Consider the following 13775-nt stretch of genomic DNA (forward strand, 5'->3'; position numbering starts at 1 on the left):
GAAAACCATCCAATTATTTTGTTCCTCGGTAATTTCCCATGGTTCAGTAAACAATAAACCCCAAATAGTACTTAAATAACCTTCCTTTCAAATGAAAAGGTCACAGCAACTGCATCAGTGCAGAGGCCGCACCGCGAGGCTTTGGTCGTGGGCAGCTAATCATTCTGATGCCGGTCGTGGCCGGGAATTGCCCGGGAGCTTTCACGAGCCTGGGAATTCAGACCCGGGCTCCGAATAGGGGCAGCGCGGCCAGAGCAGCTCCCCGTCCACGCGCCGTGTCTTGCGACGGAGTTTTAGCAGCAACATGCTATTTAAGCTCGCACATCGTAAGCAACGCTACCCTGTGTTACTGAAGTCATTTCCCATCCCAAGTGGTTTCTGCGTGCTTCTAATGAGAGGCGTGGGCGGCCGTGAGCTCCTGGCACACGATCCGCGATCCACGGGGAAGGTTGGCCAGGGTGGGGGCCGAGGGAGGAGGTAATGCCGAAGGCCGGCCCCTCCCCCACTGCTCCCCGCTCACTCCCCTCTGCTCATTTCGTCGTTCATCGGCCTCCGGTTTCTCAGTCTGCGAATACTCCCCTCCCCACGTGCTCTGAAGTGCCCAGGCGGGGACGTGACTGTGCCCTGTCGCTTGGGTCTTGGTTAGAAGCCTCGGACCCCGGAGAAAGTGCCCGTGTGATGATTCAGCTCCTGCGGGAAGTCCAGGCTGTGAGGCCTCTGCCTCCCGCGCCTCTTGCCCTGAATGCTACTGTTGCGGCTGAGGGTGTAACGTCTGAAGTTTCGGGTTACCTAGTAGCCTAAGCCCAGCAGTCCCAGAAACCGCAGGCGCCGGGCACCCTGCGCCGATTCTCGATTCTCGATTCTCGCGGGCGAGGCTTGGGAGAGGCCCGCGCTCTCTGCCTGCAGGCGGATGGGGCCCCCAGCCTTGAGGACCCCGCGGAACTAATGTGATGCACAGCGACAGCCGTGTCCCCGCGTGGCACACGGGACATCCGAGATGGCGACCGCGGTCCTGGGGGAGCAGCAGATGACAGGACAAACACTGGGGGAGAAAAAAGGTCACGAGCGTGGCTTGGGTAAGTATCGACGACAGCAGGACAACGTGACGGGCGGCTGGCACCGGGGATGTCTGGCGTCCACGGCTGGGAAAGGTGCTTGGGGTCGAAGTGGGTTTGCCGTTTCACAGCCCTTCGCCCGTCTCGCCTGAGCGGCAGGGGCCCGTCTGTGGTTGCGGCCGTGGGTGCTTCTTCACCCGGAAGCCCAGGGGTCAATGCGGTCGCCCCGGCTGTCGCCTGCTCCCTTTCTCCCTGACAGCAACAGGCGCTGTAATGAAGTCCAGACGCAGTGAGCGTCTGAATTGCGCAGAACCTTCCAAAGTAACGCCGTGTGTCTTAGCAGTCGCTTTTGCCAGCAAGTTCCGAGGCCTGCCGTTCTCCACCTATCACAGTCCTAGGCCTGATGCAGAGGCGGTCTCTTCTGCGGAGATTTCCACGTGCTCCCCTCCCCCCACGAAGCTGGGCTTTGCCCTCTATTCCTTAGCCCGTTTGTCGTAGGCTGAATAATGGTCCGAAAGACGTCCGTGTGCTAGCCGACCCCAGGGGACTCCATGCAATCAAAGGGCACTCGTCAGTGGGATGCGGAAGATCGAAGCGAGCCGCCCACCGTGCGACCGAGAAGCAAAAGGCTGCAGCGATATAAGGAACAGGATCACAGGCACAAGAAAAGGCAAGGACACAGATTTTGCCCGGAAGCCTGCGGAAGAAATGCAGCCCCACCAACCCCGGACCTCCACAGCTGTAGGCGGACACATTTGTATGGATTGAAGCTACGAAGTTTGTGGTGAACGTGTTACGGCAGCAGCAGGAGACAAATACAACATATTAAATCATTATTTATACCCATCTAGGGTATTACCACAATACTGCCTGTGAGCCACTCAGTCTGGGCTAGTACAGCGGGGGGTCCCACCGTGTTTACCATTCTCTGTAGACTAAGCACATTTTCTAGTGCCCCCTGGTCCCAAAGTTGCCTTTTCAGTACTGAAAAAGTAAATCAGTGTTTATTTGGTAAGATCACCTCTAATTACTTGTGGGCACCACTGGATCGTGTCCAAGGCCAGATAATTCAATGGGAGATATAACTGGTACAGAATACCCTCGCTCTAAGTCCCGAGTGGTTAGAAACCACAGTAGGTTGTAAGACTGATAAACTTACAATCCTACTTTTCTGCACAGACTCGTGACAGAGACTCCTTCGAGTTTTGTTATTTGATCCTCAACCAATATACACTTTTGCAGCAAGAAGGGCAGGAAAGGAACTCCAGTGCCGTAACTAATGTTTTCTTTCGTGCTAAAAATGCACCTGAAATGGTAGAGAGGAAATTAACCATATTTGATGAGACCATCATTCGTTCCCTGTCTTACTTTTCAAAAATGTAATTTAAGCGATCTTCATATAGGACTTGGCATTCTGAGTAAGAAGTATCATTCTATTCTAAATTAAAAGAATCTCTTTCTATATCTCCATTCAATTCTATATTAAATCATAAAATAAATTATGACTTCATAGAACAGTCGTGTTCCAGCTGGTTTTGGAATAGCAGTGATGGAAGAAACACTTGAGAACTTTATTTTAGAAAGGTTTCGAAAGCTTCTAAGACAGAGATATAGACACAGAGACAGAGAGACAGAGAAAGAGCAACAGTCCAAATCGTGAAGGCTTTCTCTTGTGGCCACAAATATCACAGGACAATTTAGAATGCATATAGGCGTGCATTAAGTGCACCTTAATGCATATAGATGTGCATTAAAACACAGAGCCAAAAAAAATTAGACACAGCCATATAATGCATATTGTATTCATATCATAGTGGAAGAATATGAAATTATTATTATAGCCCCTCTTCCGCAGGAATGTCAATGAAATAACCTCTTCAAAGTTCTACTGATGTAGGACTTCTTGTTGTTCCCATCATCAAGAGACAAAACAAAGTGGATTTGAATATGAAAAAAAATTACAAAGTATGAAAAAATAGATACATGCTGCTGTACTTTTAAATTAGGCCTCTGGGGCACCTGGGTGGCTCAGTCGGTTTAGCAGCCGACTTCTGCTCCGGTCCTGATCTCTGTGTTCCTGAGTTCGAGCCTCACATCAGGCTCTGTGCTGACAGCTCAGAGCCTGGAGCCTGCTTCGGATTCTGTGTCTCCCTCTCTCTGTGCCTCTCCCCTGCTAGTGCTCACACTCTCTCTCTCTCTCTCTCTCAAAAATAAATAAACATTCAAAAAAATGTTTGTAATTTTTCAAAACCCCAACTACTTTCTTGGAAAAGGTTGGATTTTTCTACTTTTTAAATTACCTGTAAATGTTACTTCTATTTTAAGAAAAATATAAGTTTGGAGTTTCCTTTTCTCATATTACATCAAAATACATTTTTTTCAATAATGAAGAAATGACGTTTTTGGCATTATTGCCAAATTGAATATGATCTTCAGACTCATTCCCTAAAGACAGACTATTCTGGACCCTTAAAAAGTAAGCATCACAGGAGAGAAGACAATGTGTATTTATATCAGAAGGTCTTCCGGGATTCCTATTAGAAAAATCAATAATTTTAGAAGGTGACCTCCTGTAAAATGAACTATTACTGTATTTGTCTTAGACACGGGTAGAAACAGAATCTTTAAAGCGAAGCCTGAATCTTTCCATCTGACAGCATAGGAAATGAATCCCCTTTACCTGAACACCTATGAGGCACACTCAAATTCCATTTCTTTGAATTGTTTGTGCAAGAACTTTTCCATTTAGGAATAACAAAATGCATGTGTTTTTTTTAGCATTTATTTATTTTCCAGAGAGAGAGAGACAGAGAGAGAAACAGAGTGTGAGTGGGGGAGGGGCAGAGAGAGAGGGAGACACAGAATCCGAAACAGGCTCCAGGCTCCGAGCTGTCAGCACAGAGCCCGCCGTGGGGCTTGAACTCACAAACTGCAAGATCATGACCTGAGCTGAAGTCAGACTGAGCCACCAAGGCGCCCCTAAGATGCATGTGTTTTTGTTAAGTAACAAGACTCTTGAACAAAGACTGTGAGGAATTTAGATCTGGGGCATCGGAGAACAAAGTTACATTTCCCAAATGAGTTGCCTAATACTGTCAGTGAACAAACCCCTACGGAATGTTCCAGAGTTGAGCCCTGCTTTAGACAGATAACATCTTTATCTTCAAAGGGGAAATCTTGGACACCGTATTAGCTCCAAGTTGAATTGGTCCCCTAATTGTCCCTTTTCGCAAAAAGTCACGGAGGAGTGAAGGCCTTAATCGCATTCTGTGTAGCTCTGGGATGCTCAAAGGAGAGGAGAGAATATAGACTAGAGCATAGAGCCTACACTTATGTACGTCATGGAGTAGGTGACGTACTAGATAGACACATTTAGCTCTCATAACTGTGTATGAGGTCGCGGCCATGAATTAGTAACCAAGTCAATCAACAGCGTCTCAAGTGAAATTCTCTCTGGCCCCCTACATATATACAATTCATGAGAAACATATCTTTGCCTTCTGAACATAAAAAGTTTGGCATATTAAGCATGTGACTCTTTCCAAATAAAATATAGGAAAGATAACGGGTAAAAAGGAGAGTTTCAGTTCAGTGGATATAGAGTTTCTGTTTTGTGACAAAAATATTCTAGCTTTGTTGCACAGCAGTGTGTATGTAGTACAATCCACTTGAAATCATTAAAATAGAACATTTTAGCTTATGTGTTTTTGATTACGGTAAAAAAAAAAAAAAAGATAATAAAAGTACAGAGAATATTTAGCAAATACCCAGGTAGCTGTTAGCCAGATGTAGCAAATGTTACAAATGTCCCTTTTGTGGATTTCAGTTTTTCTAAAGAAGCAAAATGCAATTGAAGTTCCTGAATCCCCCCTGCTCTCCAATAGCATTTCCTTTTCACCTTCCTCAGAGGTGAATACAGTCCCAAAGCACATATCAATATTTTCATCCGTGTTCTTATAGTTTGATTCTAAATGTGCATAAGCCTAAGTACTAAATGAGACATGCATTATACAGTATTTCCTAATTTTTTAAAAAATTATTCCATAACACTTTTGAAGAAAAAAAAAAAAGAAATAAAACTTCCAATTATAAATTATGAGGAAATGTTGCCCTAATTTTCTAGAGTTTTGAGCTGTCTTTTGCCCTTTCCAGGATAATCGCCATGTTATTTCTCTGTAGACTTCTCGGCCAGTGTGTTAGTTCCCTAGGGCTGCGGTAACACAACATCACAAACCGGGGTGGGGGTGGGGGGTCGGGGAGAGCAAGAGCTACTTATTGCCTCCCGGCTCTGCATGTCCGTAGTTGGGGTTGAAGTTGTGGGCAGTGCGGGTTCCTTCCCAGGACCCCGAGGGAGATTCTGCTCTGTGCCCGGCTCCCAGATCCCGGTGGTCGTCAGAAATCGTAGGTGTCCCTCATAGGTGCTCCTCAGCCTGTAGATGTGCCCCTCGGTCTCAGCCTTCATTTCCACATGACCTGCTCTCTCTGTCCCCTGCACACCACCTTCCGTCTGCACATGTCCACCTCCGTGTCCAAATGCCCCCTTTTGTAAGGACAGCAGTCCCATGTGGGGCCTCCTCTAGTGACCTCACTTTCCCTGGGCTACCTCTGTAAACCCTCTTTCCAAGTGAGGTCACATTCTGAGATCCTGGGGTTGGGTTTCAACACATTCCGCTCCTAACAGCCCATACGGACTTGTCCATAATTACGTAGGAGAAATCAGCCCAGGGCTGACCCTTCACGGGTTAGGTATCAAACACTAAGGCATATGGCCTTAAGGAGGACCATCTTTAAATGTCACCAAAGTTCTGTGCCTGCCACAGGCCGTTTACATGTTTGCAAAGGGCGTTTTCTAACCCATCACCATCCATCCAGAAGATCTTTCTGAAGCAGAGCACAGTTTAAGACATGTTTTCTCCCCTGGAGGGGCAGGGACTGCACGCGCTGGCCAGGATGGGGGGAGCATGGAACGCAGGATCACTTCCACCGAACCTCTCGTCTTCCGGACTCTTACACGTGTCAGGAATTACTGGGGCAGTAAAACTGGAGGGGCAATCGAGAGCCCCGCAATTTACGATCCGTTGGTCAATACAGAACCACTAGTTAAGGAACGCAGCCCTAAATTCAATTCAGTTGTGCATTAAAGTAATAATTATCCAAGAAATTAACATCAAAAGCTTTTAAACTGTGAAAACTGAATAGGCTTTTAAAACGTCACTTTTTAAAACTAAGGCATAAAACTTTTTATGTCAGAATCATATTTTCTGTATTTCTCCCATGTGTCAAACGCTGAAGTCTATCTAGGAATGCAGTTTTCACACATGATCTTGTACAATTTAAGAGACTATGTCCGATTGTGGAAAGCTCTCACCGAGTTGCTAAAAAAGCATTGTGCCTGGAGGAATTCTCATACAAATGGCAATTTTGATCTCACTTAGGTAATTTTATGTAATTTATTTCCTAAAAGGTTTTACTAAAGGTTTTTATAAAATGTCAGATTTTAGAGGCATGGCCAGGTTCTTTGACAATGAACCAAGTTATAAAAACCCTACACAGATATTGTCACAGAGGTGAATATAATTAAATTGAAATTATTTTATTATAATCGATAATAATCACCAGCAGCTATCCATTCTTATATGGCAATTAAATTATAGCTCCTTGATGTAACTAAAATGGATCCTTCCCAAATTTAGTGACATTGTATCTCACTAGCTTGCACATCACAGGAAACAGAGATGCCCGCAAGATGAGGCTACGATTTCAGTGGTGACCTTGGACTTGAATCCTGATCATTCTAAGGCAAAGACAGACTGTCTATTTGTAAAAAGAAGCAATTGAGCCTACGGATATCTAACTCACTCGCAATCCTGTTTAGGGAAAGCCTGACTCCCAGGTTATATTCATTCAGCTTCACTCACCTGTCCAACCAGCTAGCCATCCTTCCATCCATCCCTTGACTCATTCATCAAAAATTTAAATTATTACTGTGTCAGGCTCTGTGCGAGAGGCTAGAAATAAAATTTTGAACACTCCAAATGGTGTCCCTTCCATAAGAACACAGGCTTGGGGTTTTATCATTTCACTGCTTCTCCAGTAGTCAGACCACCGATTGCATCGGCAATCTGTTCCAGCAACAAATGGAAAATCATTGCTTCGAATTTACGTTGGAGTTTAGGCACTGCCCTCTCCTAACACCTGCTTTGCTCAAGAAATTTGTAATGGTTTTGAGGTCAAAGCAATGCTGCTTTCAATGACAACCCTCATCACTTACTGTTGCTATTTTAACATCGCTCCACGGGATGCCTGGATTCCCCACTCTCTCCTCACTTCACACAGTCATGTTTGATTACCTTGCACACCCCTCTTTGCCTGTTGCCCCCCTCTTGTACACAGGATGCCCTTGATTTTGGAATCTCTAAGGCTTTGGGCCCCATTTCAGGTACTGCCTGACCCCACGGTGCTGTGATCAGTCCTGTTGTCTCTGCTCTGTTCAAGCACCCTGTAAACAATCACGAGCCCGGATGCAATGCTTTTCTTTTTGTTAGCCCGTCCAGTCAGTCAGGCAACCTGCTCAAGGTAATACCAGAGGTATGATTATTAATGAGCAAACTTTTAATCTTGATCCATCGCTCAAGTGATATAAAGCAGCCAAAGTGAGAATATTCTCCAAAACTCAGATAACCCACTCACAGACTATGAAGAATGAGGTCACTTTTGGCTTAATGTGTCCAGTCATTATTTGTATCAATCAGGTTGGATTCTGTTCAGCCTCGCACTCCATTACTCTAGGGGATAAATACGGACCAAGTGGCCTAAGTGTTCCAGAACCAAAGACATCGCAAGGCCTTTAAAAATTAGGCTGCATTAATGGTTTTATCTAGAACTTGGTTGTTAAGAGCCAGAAAATTCTGTTTTTAATTTTTTTTCCTCCAGTGATGACTATGTCAGTGATTTGGGGAAGTTACCATAATTTTCTGACGGTCAGTTTCTTTATCTGTAAAATAGGGGCAGTCGCACTTAGTTCATAAAGTTATTTTCACAAATCCACGGGCCACCGTTTTCGGATCTCTCATCAGAGGGCTCAGGAACGTTCAGGCCATGTCATCAGTGGGCACTCTGAGTTTACAACTTTAGGGATTCATTTTTCTTTAGCTCTTCACTTTGAAGCAAGGGTCAGCAAACCATGGGCTGCAGGCCAAATCCAGCCACCCACCTGTTTTGGAAATGTTCTATTGGAACACAGCCGTTCTCTTTGTTTGGATATATTCTGGCTGCGTTGGCACTACAATGGCAGAGTTGAGTAGCTGTGACGGAGACCTGACAGCCAAAATATTTACTACCTGATGTTTTCAGAAAGTTTCAGAAAAAAGGAGTAGAAAAAGGAGTTTCCAAAATAAACTTTGAGGTCAGCCTAATAGCATCGGTGACCAGGAGGGCTAAAAACCCCACAGTCCGTTTCTGAGGCGAATAACCAGAGGTAACATCTCTTTGAAAAATTATACTGATGGATCAGAAGTGAATTTTTTGGTTACTGATATTGATAGGCCTTACCTTCTATAAACAAGCAGGATTACTTCTCAACATGTATTATTAAATTGTCTCTTTTTCAAGAGAAAGAGTAGAAATGGAAAAAGTTACATATGCTAGGGACTTTGATGTTTGCTGGGAAATACGACCATGGAGGCGACAAGTATGTATCTGTTACAGAAGAAGTGGTTCTGAATTAATTCAAGGGGGAAAAATATCCTTTTGGATTGTAACTCAAGTGTTAAATGAAACTGTTCATTTTTATGTCCGGGAAGAGGAGCCAAGTTACACGTTTTCATTAAGTCACTTTCCCTCTCCATGTCTGCTGGGCACACCTGTTACAGGAAAGGGGTGTGCTCAATGGGTTCTATGCATCCTTCAACTTCGGAGGTTTTAAAATGCTGTTCTATTTTTTTTTTAATTTTTTTTAACGTTTATTTTTGAGACAGAGAGAGACAAAGCATGAATGGGGGAGGGTCAGAGAGAGGGAGACACAGAATCCAAAACAGGCTCCAGGTTCTGAGCTGTCAACACAGAGCCCGACGAGGGGCTCGAACTCGCGGAGGGCAATATCATGACCCGAGCCAAAGTCAGCTGCTTAACCGACTGAGCCACCCAGGCGCCCCCTATTTTTTATAATTTCTATTTCAATGATTTTACTGAAGTACAACAGACGTTATAATAAACCATATATTTTTAATTATAAATGTAATAAGTTTTGACATCTGCACACATGGGTGAAATCATCACCACGATCAAGATATACAACATATTGGTCACCCAAAAAAGTTTCCCCGTACAACTGTGAACTTCCTCCTTCCTGCCTTCCACTTCCTTCCAGGTCTGTTTTCTGTCACCATAGAATAGCGTGCCTCTTCTAGAACTCTTAAAAAATTGAAATATACAGTATGTACTTTTTTCCCCTTTTAGTTTCCTTAACTCTGAATAATTACTGAGAACCAACCCCCCTCTGTGTCATGTACTGATGGTACATTCCCATTTATCGCCAGGTAGCATTCCATTCCAGGAATGAGTTGTGGTACGTCTATTCCTACAGTGACGGACATTTGGATTATCGCAAATTACAGTTCTGATTATTATACAAGTCCCTCTGTATACGTATAACTTCATTTCTCTTGGGTAAACGTCCAGGAATGGAATGTTCAAATTTGTAAGGTCACTGCAACACTACATATTCCGATCAGCACTGCATGAGTGTCCCAGCTCATCCATAAGCTCATAGAAACTGGGCATAACAAGTCTTTTGTTTTTAGTGGTTCTAATAGGTATGTAGGTGTATTTCAGTGTGGTTTTAATTCACATTTATTTAACAAGTATTGTGTCGAGCATCTTTTCATGCACTGATTTGATGGGTGTATGCTCAGTTAAATGTCCAAATCCTTTGTTTTATTATTAACCCTTTATATTTATTAATTATTAATAATTTATTATTATTTTTATTATTATTTTGATCGTATATTATGGGTACAAGTTCTATATCGGACATATGATTTTCAAACGTTTTTAGTAGGTTCATGTATTCTGTGGCTTTAATTTTTATTCACTTAAGAGTATTTTTTTTAAGTTTATCACTTTGATGAAGTCCAATTTATCAATTTGTTATTTTATGAATCATGCTCTTGCTTCTAGGACATTTTTGCCTTATTCAAGTTCACAGAAGTCTTAGTCTCCTTTAAAAAATGTATTTGCTTTAAGTTTTATATTTAGGTGTGTGTTCTAGCTTAGGTTACTTTTAACATGAAGTGTGAAAGATGCATTAAGGTTACTATTTGTCCACGGATTTTTTATGAACATTTTCCATAACCAATTTTGCCAGAACGATTTATAAAAGCCTAATTCTGTCTACACTGAGTTGCTTTTCAATCTTTGTCAAACATGAGTTGTCCATACACAACTTAGTCTATTTCTGGATTCTCTACTATGTTCCATTGATTTACCTTATGTTAGGTCTACACCTTCTTGATTGTTCCTAATAAATCTTAAAGTCAGGTGTTGTTAGTCTTCTGAATTTGTTCTTTTTATCTAAAGTGTCTTGCTTGTCTAGGTCCTTTGAATCGCCATTGGAATTATAGAATCACTTTGTAGATATCTACCGTAAAAATCACACTGGTGTTTTGATGGGATTTAACTTATTCAAACACTTTTGGGAAAACAGATGCCCTCATAGTACTTACTGTTGCAATCTGTGAACATGGTCTCCATTTCTTTAAGCTATTTTTAAAGTCTCTCAGCAATAATTTGTACTCCTATTGCGTGTTTCTTTTATGTTTTTTAAAGTTTTAACTGAAATTTCGGTTATTAACCTACAGGGTAAAATTAGTTTCAGGTGTACAATGTAGTGACTCGACACCATCACACAACACCCAGGGCTCACCACAAGAGTACTTTTAATCCCCATCACCTATTTCACTCATCCCTCCACTCACCTCCCTTCTGGTAACCATCAGTTCATGCTCTGCAATGAAGAGTCTGTTTCTTGGTTTGGGTCTCTTTCTCCCCCATTGCTTGTTTTGTTTCTAAAATTCCACATATGAGTGAAACCATATGGTACATGTCTTTTCTCTGACTGACTTATTTTGCTTAGTGTAATACTCCCTAGGTCCATCCACGTTGTTTCAAATGGCAAGATTTTGTTTTTTGGGTTTTTTTTTTTAATAGCTGAGTAAAATTCCGTTGTGTGTATATGTATACATCTTTACCCATTCATCTATTGATAGACACTTGAGCTATTTCCATAATTTGGCTATTACAGATAAACCTGCAATAAACATCAGAGTGCATGTACCCCTTGGAGTCAGTATTTTTGTATTTTGGGGGTAAATATTTAGTAGTGCAATTGCCAGATCTTGGGAAATAATAGTCAACCTTTTGAAGAACCTCCCTACTATTTTCCAGAATGGCTGCACCAGTTTGCATTTCCACCAACAGTTCAAGAGGGTCCCCCTTTCTCTACATCCTTCCCAACACCTGTTGTTTCTTGTGTGTTAATGTTAGTCATTCTGACAGGTGTGAGGTGGTATCTCATTGCGGTTTTGATTTGCGTTCCCCTGATGATGAGTGATGCTGAGCATCTCTTCATGTGTTTGTTGCCCCCTGTATGTCTTCTTTGGAAAAATATCTATTCACGTCTTCTGCCCATTTTTAAGTGGATTGTTTGGGCTTTCAGTGTTAAGTTGTATAAGTTCTTTATAGACTTTGATTACCAACACTTTATCAGATGTTATTTGCAAATATCTTCTCCCATTCTGTTGGTTGCCTTTTAGTTTTGTGGATTGATTCCTTCACTGTGCAGAAGCTTTTTATTTTGATGAAGTCCCAATAGTTTCTTTTTGCTTTTGTTTCCCTTGCCTAGGAGACTTGTCTAGAAATAAGTTGTTACAGCTGAGGTCAGAGAGTTTACTGCCTGTGTTCTCCCCTAGAATTTTGATGGTTTCCTGTCTCACATTTAGGTCTTTCATCCATTTAGAATTTATTTTTGTGTATGGTGTGATAAAGTGGTCCAGTTTCATTCTGTTGCATGTTGTTGTCCAGTTTTCCCAGCACCATTTGTTGAAGAGACCGTCTCTTTCCCATTGCCTATTCTTTTCTGCTTTGTCGAAGATTAATCGACCATACAATTGGGGGTTCCTTTCTGGGTTTTATGTTCTATTCTATTGATCTATGTGTCTATTATTGTGCCAGTCCCACACTGTTTGATCACTAAGGTTTGTGATATAACTTGAAGTCCAGATTTGTGATGCCTCCAGCTTTGCTTTACTTTTTCAACATTGCTTTGGCTCTTTGGTTTCTTTTGTGGTTCCATACAAATGTTAGGATTCTTTGTTCTAGCTATACGAAACATGCTGTTGGTATTTTGATAGGGATTGCTTTAAATCTGTAGATTTATAGGAATTTAATATAATATATTAGACATATAATATAGACATTTTAACAATATTTGTTCTTCCAATCCTTGAACATGGAATGTCTTTCCATTTCTTTTTGTCGTTTTCAGTTTCTTTCATCTGTGTTTTATAATTTTCAGAGCACAGGTAGCTCACCTGTTTAGCTAGGGTTATTCCTAGATATATAATTGTTTTTGTCCAATTTTAAATGGAATTGGTTCCTTAATTCTTCTTTCTGCTGTTTCATAACTGGTGTATAGAAACGTGACGTTACTGAATTGATGCATCCTAGCAATTTTTTGGTGGTGTCTTTCGAGTTTTCAATACAGGATATCATGTCATCTACAAAGTGTGCAATTTGTATTTCTTCCTTACTGATTTGGATGCCTTTTATTTCGTTCAAAATACAGAACACTTCATGAATTTGCACGTCATTCCTGTGCAGGGGCCATGCCAATCTCTGTATCATTCCAATTTTAGTATCTGTGCTGCTGAAGTGAGCACTATTTATCTTCCAGTGAGCTTGGTAATTAGTATCTTTCAAGGAGTTTATCAATTTTATATATAAACATTTTTAATGTATTGGTATAAAGGTTTTTATAATATCCCCTTAAACTTATCCTGTCGGTATATTTTCTAGTGGTGTCTCCTTGCTTGTTCCTGATTATCGGTTAAGATTGTCTTCTCTGTTTTGCTGATCAAAGTGGGTAAAGATTTGTCAATTTGACGCATCGTCTCAAATACTAGGCATTTAGTTTCACTGACTTTCTCTACTATTTTTCTGTCACATTTAACTTATTTCCACTTTGATCTTCACTGCTTCTATTCGTCTTGGCTTCAATTTGCTCATCCTTTTCCAGTTCCTTAGAAGAGGAATCTATGAGCCTTGATTTGAGACCTATCTTTTCTAGAATTAACATTTAATTCTACATTTGCCTCCAAAGTGTCACTTTAGCAACATTGCACACATTTTCATATGCCACGTGTCCATTTTTACTAAGCTCAAATACGGTTTTTACTTAATCTTTGAATGTTTTCAGTGGACAGTGAGTTATTTCGAGTTGTGCTATTTAATTTTCCAATTTGGGAGATTGGCCACAGGTCTTTCAGTTATTGATTTCTAATTCGGTTCTACTGTTTAATGGAAGGGTACTTTCCATGGCCTTAAATCTTTTTCCATTTTATAGACGCTTGTTTGAGGGCACAAAATATGATCTATCTTGAATGGTGTCCTGTGTGTACTCGGAATACGGTAATAATAAGGGTTTTAATGTGATTGATAATCATA

General features: G+C 41.7%; 1 non-coding gene across 1 annotated transcript; it reads right to left on the reverse strand.

Moving 5' to 3' along the window:
- Window positions 1–12887: 12887 nt before the first annotated feature.
- Window positions 12888–12991, reverse strand: LOC132685658 (U6 spliceosomal RNA). The gene has a single exon (XR_009613247.1). It is a non-coding gene; the product is annotated as a U6 spliceosomal RNA (small nuclear RNA).
- Between the last annotated feature and the right edge of the window lie 784 nt (window positions 12992–13775).

The sequence above is a fragment of the Panthera onca genome, chromosome D2 (genome assembly GCF_046562875.1).
Source record: "Panthera onca isolate mPanOnc1 chromosome D2, mPanOnc1 haplotype 2, whole genome shotgun sequence".
In the NCBI taxonomy this organism is placed as follows: Eukaryota; Metazoa; Chordata; class Mammalia; order Carnivora; family Felidae; genus Panthera; species Panthera onca.